Below are 9,212 nucleotides of genomic sequence, written 5' to 3' on the forward strand. Positions count from 1 at the left end.
TCCGAAACAAAATTGGAGTAAGAATAAAAAACAGGGGCAACAGAAACAGGGGTCCTGTCCTGCTTCACCTATACCTGCCTCTGCTGAGCGTACATATGAGTTGCGCGACCGCACTACGATTAAGTCACCTGATACATTTCAGGTTACTGAACAACGTTCTCCTCGCTCTTTGCAGGAAACATCAGTCTTACCCACCAGTGGAGGAGGCAGCAGCAGAGGACAAGGTGCCCAAAAGAACTGTGAGCAGCCTCGCAAGGCTGACGGAAAAGGCAAGCAGGACGAATCACCGCGTCAACGGCCTCAGTTTCAAAAGAAGAAGGTTGCTGCTGTAAAAGCGAGATATGCCACAGATAGTGAGAACGCAGCTTCGGAATCTGACATGGGCGCTGACACTGTTGGACAGCGCGGCGGAGATTACCATTGTTCGAGAGGCATTGCGAAGACTACTGAAGGTGAAAGAGACTGACACCTTCGTAGTAGTAGAGTCAGCTGACACTAGAGTGGCTCCCCCTGAAAGACTTTATGGCATTGTCCTTATAATTGAAGGTGACACAGAACGTACCATAACAAGTTTTTTGGGGGAAAATCTAACTACTACCATGATATTTTGTTGGCGGAGGTCGACTGGCCCCCACCCTTTGTCTTAGCTGCTCCGCAAGGGGAGGAGGTAATCCTCCCTAGTTTCGCACACACAGTGCCGAAAGAGCAGGCTCCGCATTTTGCAGAAGCTTTGTACCGTACTCACTGTGGGTGGGACAAATTTTCCCCCCGACATGAGATTCCTTTCCGGTCTATGCCGCAGCCTCAACGCCAATACCCCATGCGTCGTAAAGCGAAAGCTTCTGTTGCAGAGATCCTTGAACAATTGGAATATCAAGGTGTAATTGAAACGTCTGTGTCTCCGATGAATAACCCTCTTTTTACTGAGACTAAGCCTGATGGCTCGTACCGTTTGGTACTAGATTACCGCCACTTAAACTCCCATTGTCGTACGTGTGCGGTACAGAATACTCACAGTTCAGCTCTTGTGGATAGTCTCGTGCGCTAAAGGTTCCAAACCACTCTTGACATATCCATTTTTTTTGCCCACAATCTGTCCCCTCTTGGTAGTCAATGGACAGCATTTACCAGTGGTGGCATACAACGCCAATTTCGTCGTTTGGCTATGGCCTATAAGGACAGTCCAGGCGTCTTTGCCGATGGCAAAGTCTCTCTTTTGGAGGGACTCGACGCAGATGCATGTTCGTATGTAGATGACATCTATCTCACAGACGACGAATTATGGCCGCATCTGTGCCATGTTGACCGCATAATTTGCCGTTTTGCAGATTTTGGCTATAAATTCAACTTTCGAAAAGTCACATTGCAGAATACACAGTGTTTTTCCTGGGCTACGAGCTCAACAATGAAGGTCGAGGTTTAGCTCCTCACTTCCTGGAGCAATGGGCACAATTGCGCGCTCCCACAACACTGAAAAAAGTACAATCTTTACTGGGCTTTTTTAATTTCGGGCGTACTTACATTCCCGATTATACCCATCGTATCAAGCCTCTATACGCTTTGATACAACCTTCTTTCTCCAAATCATGCTGGCTGCCCGAACATTCAGCCATCTTGCAATCTTTGCAGGCTGATCTTCTAGAATCTACATTCTTGTTGACTTGTGATAACCACACCAACCTGGTGATAAGAATCGTACCAGGGGTGGTGGGTTTCACGTACCTCACTTTTAATGGAGGTGACACAGTCCCTATCGCTTACAAGTCATACTTGTACACTTCGGCGGAGGTGCGGTTTTCCACTGTGGAAAAAGTTTTGACAGCAGTGCAAATGGCAATTCTTAAGGAACGTGCACTTTCGCAGGGAAAACTCATTTTGGTTGTTACTCTGTATCCTGCTTTAGAGGCAGTGATAAAAGCCAGTTTACCGAACTCAAAAGCTTTGCACCCAAGGTGGATACAACGGGCCACGTCCTTGACATCTCCGGATGTCACGTTCATTTTTGATTCATCTCTGCAGACTCAGGAGTTTTTGCAGTATGAATTTGTTCATCCTGCCCCTCTGACCATGCGCCCACTTGAGGATTTTCAGTGTATCATTTACACTGACGGAAGTGCGCAAGCGGCTACGGGTTCAAATCACGCATATTCTTCGGCCTGCGCAATAGTGGTTGGTACTATGGTGGACGGTGACTTCAAGTCCGATGTTGTGCATACACAGACATTAGGGGACTGTACCACCCAATTGGCAGAGCTTTGTGCTCTGATTTTTTTTTTGGGTCAAATCTGTTTATTGGCATTTTCGTACAAAGAGAACACATTGTATTAGATGGTTCAACAATATGCAAACAGTAAGCAGGTATGCCAGGCACCGTTCAGGAGTCCATACACCTCCCGTTTAGGCATTCAAGTCTCTGATCGGAGTGGGAGAGGATTGTCCTGCATACTGCTGACAAATCAGAGGTTGCCGGGCATCTGCCACAAGATAAGTCTGTGACCGCCCACACGCCAAGCGGATGCATGTTACCAAAATATACAGGGTGGATCTTCTCTACACCAGTGTTATGCACAACTTTGACACTTATACAAGAACTACAAATCAACAGTAAAGGAAGGTAAGCATGTAATGAACAGAAGCCGCATAAGCACTGATAAAGATAGCATACAGTTCCGTTCCTATCTCTCCCCCCCCCAGCTCCACTCCCCCCCCCCGCGCACAGCGTCCCCCCGCCGGATATTGCTAGGTCCACTCCCTGGACCTGCGTACTTCTGATGCAGAGTGATGACGGTCTGTAGGACTACTAGGTAGAAACTCGCCACCTTGCACGCATGAGGTAGGTCCTGTGGACAACATAAAGTTGTGTCTGGCGGAAGCGCAGGTTTCTGGGGATTCGCACCGGACTCAGAAGGACCCTGTCCCATTCCTTATCGGACAACTGCCTGCCCAGGTCATGCTCTTCTTTACCCCATAACGGAACCAGGCTGACCACTGTATGCACCCTCAATGACCCCGCAAACTAGCGTATCCCCATGACGTGCAGGTAATAGTGCTCGAAGCATGGGGCGGCCAGCCCTCCACCGTCTGTCGGTAGATACAGCTTTGCAAGCGCCAGTCTATGCCGGGACCCACCCCAGGTAAAGTCCTGCAGCATTGCATGCAACGGTGAGAAGAATGAAGGCGGAACATAGAGAGGCGGATTAACAAAGTAGTACAGGAGTCGGGGAAGCATGATCATTTTGGCGAGGGCCACACGACCAGTTGTGGTCAATTGAAGAGAGTTCCAGAAACGTATCTGGGACCTAAGGGCCGTCACCGCCTTGCCCAAGTTGCCATCCAGAAGATCTACTGGCTGTCGGTAGATTTGAATGCCCAGGTATTTGAAGGTGTCAGCGTGCCATTGGACCCTCGTGTTACCCAGGCAGTACCCTGGGTCGTCAACGGCCGCGTTGAACGCATAGAGGCCGGATTTGCTTGCATTCGCCCGGAGCCCCGAAACAACGGCGAATTGCTCCAGCAATTGTGCCAGGCGCTCCGGAATGCACGCCATGTCCCGGACGAACACCAGCAGGTCGTCCGCTTAGAGCGAGACCTGATGAGTCGCGCCCCCCAGGGGTATACCCGCCCCCAGCATCTGCCGCATGTCCGTAGCTAGCGGTTCCACAGCCAACGCGAACAATAACGGAGACAAGGAGCAACCCTGGCGGGTGCCCCGGCCCACCGCCACCGACTCAGAAATGTATGGGCCTAGCTTATCCTGACCACGGGATTCGTGTATAGGAGCTGTACCATTTGCAGGAACCCCTCACCCAGGTCGTATCGCGAGAGCACCGCTGCTAAGTACCCCCACTCCAGGCAATCAAAGGCCTTTTCTAGGTTTATAATCAGGCATCCTGCCCTAGGCCACTCCGCCGCGGCTCCAGCCGCCACCCTGAAGAACCTCCTAAGGTTCAAAGACGTGGATCGTGCCGGCACAAACCCATTCTGGTCAGGGTGTTCTAGGTGGGGGACCACCGCCACAAGACGCTCTGCGAGGATTTTCGCAAAGATGTTATAGTTCGTATTCAGCATTGCTAGTGGCCTGTATGAGCCTAGGGCCGTAGGGTCTCTGCCTGGTTTGGGGAGGGAGACCAGGAACGCCTCCCATAAGGATGGGGGGAATGAGCCGTCATTGATGGCGGCGTTGTCCAGCTGAAGGAGAAAGGGCGCCAGTATGTCTCGGTGTGCCTTGTAGTATTCGGCGGGCAGGCCCTCCGACCCAGGTGTCTTCCCAGCCGCCATGTCCCTAATTGCATCCCCCCACCTCTTCTATCGTGAGCGGGGCGTTCAGTGCACCTCCGTGCTCCTCAGAAACCACAGGCAGGGTAACTGCATCTAGGAACGCATCCAGCGCTTGCCGTGTGCCGCGAGATCTGTAGAGTTGTCTGTAATGGTCTGTTAGGGCGCAATGAATTTCACGTTGCGTGTATACCATGACCCCTCCCGTTGTCTGCAGCGCTCCTATGGGGGTTCCGCGCCCTTCCCTTTGTAACAGCCAGGCGAGCAGCCGGCCCGCTCTATCCACTCGAGCATGTGTTCTGGCCGTATGTGCCGCATAGTTGTGGCATCGCAGTTGTTCCATGAGTGTAGCATGTTTATCTCGCAAGGCATTTAGTGTGTTAGCGTGCTCCCCCATCCCCTCTCCCTCCCGTTCACAACGGAGAAGTTCCAATTCTAGCCCTGTCAGGGAAGCCTCCAAAGTTTTGCGTATGCTCCACGTGGCCCCCATGCAGTGCCCCCGTATGGCTGCCTTGTGTGCCTCCTACTCCACCAGTGTGTTGCTCGCCGTTCCTGCATTGGCCTCGAAGTAGGCTAGGATGGCTGTGCCCAGCGAGGACCTAAATTCGGCGTCCTCGAGTGCAGCAGGCTGCAGCCTCCACGTATGTACAGGCGGCCTGTCTGCCTCCCAACTGATCTCGAGCCTCAGGGGATTGGGATCAGAATGTGTCCGCCCAAGGTAGTCCGACTGCGCCAGGAGTGGGAGAAATGACTGGGAGCCTATTATATGATCTAAGCGGACATGCAAATTGTGAACTGGGGAATAGTAGGAATAGATTCTGTCAGCTGGATGTTGCACTCGCCACAGGTCACACACCCCCCAGTGCGTGAGCCACTCCCTGAACGCATGCGCCCTGGATGCTACTGTTGTGGCTCTAAGTGGGGGGAAAGACCGGTCCAGGTGGGGGTCTAGCACCATGTTGAAATCCCCACCAACTAGCCAGGGGAGCCCAGCGTATGGGTGCAGTATGTGATTTAGGCTCTCTAAGTAAGCAGGCTGGTCTGTAGTTGGTGCATAGAGAGAGCCCAGCAAGAGTTCCTGCCCATTCAACCGCCCCCGTGCCAGAGTATACCTTCCTGCAGGGTCTACCAACGTTTCCGTACATTTGAAAGGGACACCCGCCCGTACCCAAATTAGTGTACCACGCGTGTGGGCAGAGAAGGTGGTCCCAAATAACTGTCCCCTCCAGCGCCTGCGCAGCTTGTCCAGTTCAACCAAGCTCATGTGCGTCCCCTGGAGTAGGGCTATGCCTACCCCATGAGGTTGGAGGTAGGAGAACACTGTGTAACGGCGAGACAGGGTGTGCAGGGCTCAAATATTCCATGTCACTATATTAGTGTGCGTCATGAGTCTGGCGTGTTTGCGCGCGGTGGCAGGGGAGCGCCGCAAGAGGGGCCTCTCGTGTGCAAGCAAGAAGGGGAAGGTCAGTGCGCCGCATTGAAAACCTGTGAACTAACACAAACAATGGAACATGAAGGGCGCGTCCCAACCGCGGCATACGTCCAAACTGTAACTAGATCCACCTCGCAAGTGTGAGCTTAACTCAGCGTGGTCGCTGACTGGGTGTGTGTACTGCCGAGTAGTCATTGATCGGCCCCCTTAGCATGATGGGCCTGACTGCGCGGTAGGTGATGCCAGTGGCTAGAGCCCACAGCCGCGTGGGCCGGCGCGAGACCCCTACAGGGAGCCTGCCAGGGAGGAAGTCGCACAGCGCTCACCAGGCGCAATCTGTAAATTGTACCGCCATCAGGTAGCCCCCAGTGCCGTGCAGCGTGGACAGTGTGCGTGTAATAAACGCTATCTATCGCAGCACTCTATGCAGTATTGAAATGGCCAATGTCATCCTGCCTGGCGCTATCCCCCAGGCGTATATCCTAGTGTGTTCGCTGCAACATACATTACATAAGGAGATCAGCAGTTTGTGGAGTTACTACAGGCATAATCACATCGTCAGAGTTCACAGTTAGTGGGGATGACGGGTTGCTTGTGTCAAGTTCGCTGCGTGTCTGTGAGGGCGGCCGGCCCACCCCCTGTGGTGCTCCCAAGTTGACAACCGCTTCGAGTGCTTCTTGTCTGTCACACCGCATGTTCTCCGGGCTGGGTGCCGCTGGGCCAGCGCTCAGGCCTTTGCTTGTGCCATTCACCTCCTCCCTCCGCAGCGTTGGGTCGGGTACCCTTCCACTGCCCAGTGTCCTCCAACCAGTCCCATACATCTGACGCTGCATCAAAGAAGCGAGCCCCGTCCTTTGTGATCACTCGGAGCGGGACGGGAACAGCAAGGAGTACGACAGGCCCAACTCCCATAGCTGTTTCTTAACCTCTAGGTACGTGCTTCTCTGCCTCTGCACCGTTGCCGTGTAATCAGGAAAAAACATCACCCGGCTATTCCCCACCGTCAGGTTGTCCAATTTCCTGGTTTCCTGCAACACCACGTCCCTGTCTCGATAGTTGAGCAATTTGAAGAGGACCGGGCGAGGTCTGGCTCCTGGTCGAGGCTTCTGTGCTGGTACCCTGTGGGCTCGTTCCACGACGAAATGGGAGGACAACACCTCTGGAGGCAGGAGAGTTCTCAGCCAGGATTCCGTGCAGCGCTCCGGGTCTTTCCCCTCTTCCCCTTCCGGCAGTCCAACCATGCGGACGTTGTTGCGCTGAGAGCGCCCTTCCGCATCCTCCACGCGGTCCTCCAGCACCTGGACCCTGTCAATAACATCTTGGAGTGCCGCAGTGTGTTGCTGCACCACCAGCTGTAGCTCCTGGAATGACTGGAGCTGCTCAACGACCGACTCCGCCAACTTGCGATGATCAGCGTGGAGCAGTGTGAAGTCAGCCGTCACCTTGTCTATGCGGGCCTCGAGGGAGGTCTTCGTCTGCTCCAGTGTGTTACCTATGCGCTCCACCGCCGCCAGCACCGAGTCCATCTTGGCCTCCAGGGCCATCGTCAGCCCCTGTCCTCCGCCATGAGATCCATGTGGCGAGCCCAGGCCCGCCGCGACCTGCTGCTGGGACCTATCTCGTAGTTTGCCCATCGCAAGCTGTTGCGCGGAAGGCATTCACTCCAGCCCACGGCCTTCCGTCACCGGGTGCTCTGCCCCCACAAGAACCTCCGTGGGATGTGCACCTCACCGGTTCCTCGCTACTCGCCCCGCTAAGGGGGCGAGTAGCGAGGCACAGGCGGGTTCAGCGCGTAACAGTCCGCACACACCGCTCAGATGCCCGCAGCGCCAGGTCAGTCGGCGCGCCGCAGTTCAGTGGGGGGCACCCGTCCGGCCCTCCAGCGGCCAAGCTCCCTCCTCCGGGCGCCTCCAGTGGCCGAAGTCCCCCTGTCGATATAACCCCCCCTGTTATTCACCGCCGATGTTCCCCGGTCCTCGACAGCACGGGCCCGGGGAACACCTCCGGCAGGTAGATTTGCAGGATAATCAGGGGCCGTAGTGCGGAGCTCTACACAAGCACGTCCGCCATGATGGCTGGCTAGCCACGCCCCCCCAGAGCTTCGTGCTCTGATGCTTGCATTGGAGTACGCAGATCCCAGTGTGACTACTCTTATCGTAAGTGACTCTTACTACTGTGTTCAATCATACAATGACAATTTATCTTTTTCGACTCAAAATGACTATCGTGACTCCAAAGGTCGCACAATAAAACAAAATGATCTGGGTTCGAGTGGCTGAGCTTAAAGAACGGCTGCCACTCGTCTTTGTAATTCATACTCTGGGTTACCAGCGTGTCGGAGTTCACGCTGTTGGCAATTGTCTTGCAGATGAAGCTGCCAAGACAGCAGTTGCAACATACTCAGTAGCAGCAGTTACACGTTATAAAAGTCAGATTAATGATGACATCTTGGCAGCTATTGCCGCAACAGAGAAGGGAAATAATTACCCGAGAGGTTTCCCTTCTAAATACTCTTATAATTTAAGTCCTGATAAAGTTCTTTATGTGAGAATTAACGACGTTGGTGACAAGTTAGTCCCCAACGCAGACCGCAGGCAGGCATTGATTACAACAGCCCACGCTGGGATGGCCTCATCGCATGCCGGCGTGTCGGCTACTGTAGCTAATGTGTTCTACAACAACGTTACGGGTGGCGAGGTTTGTACAAATAGATGCGTGGTTATGCCATTCAATGTCACATTTGTCAGCAGATTAAACCTTCCACTGCTGCACGCCTGCCCCAAACACAGTTGTATATATCTAATAAGCCTTTATTGTTGCACAGTTGCCAGGATTTCCCACACTTGGAAGATTTTCCGTTTTCCAGGATGCAGAGAGCTTTTGCTGATCCTGATGCGATTTACTCTTGCTGAGCGGAGAGGTAATGGGGTCCCCCTTACAAGCCTAAAGAGACCTTCTATAGTTTATAAATATAGCTCCTAGATAGGGAGGGTGTTATAACTAGGCGCTATAAGACCTGTTTTCACCATCATTGCAATATGATTTCTCCCTTTATATTTTATGGAATTGTAATAATGCTGACCATATTATTTCTAATCATATGTCTGCTTATGTTGGCAAAGATACTGCACCTGAGAGCACTTCCCACCATTCCTGAGTTGGTCCTAAGTCGCATGTTCTAGGTTGTCTAATCATTGGTTACTTTGCTAGAGTAAGAGCTAATGTGACACTCATTGTAGCTGGATGGGGCTTTCTAGTTACTGAGGTGAGTTTCTGGTACACCACAATTCACTGATGTCCTGGGTCTCTGTGCACAGTTCTGTGTAGGAGCAGGATCCTTGCAACAGCACAGAGTCTCGAGTCAGAAGTATTAAGTGTAGATCGCCACCTACAGGTGAGCGAAAACAAACTACTAACAGGTCTAAACACAGAAGGTAAGTATCTGGAGCAAACGCCACAAACTAACTTGTATCTGGTACAAGCAGATGCAGGCTGTAACTAGCTC

This window comes from Lissotriton helveticus, chromosome 1_1, assembly GCF_964261635.1.
Source record: "Lissotriton helveticus chromosome 1_1, aLisHel1.1, whole genome shotgun sequence".
NCBI classification, from domain to species: Eukaryota; Metazoa; Chordata; class Amphibia; order Caudata; family Salamandridae; genus Lissotriton; species Lissotriton helveticus.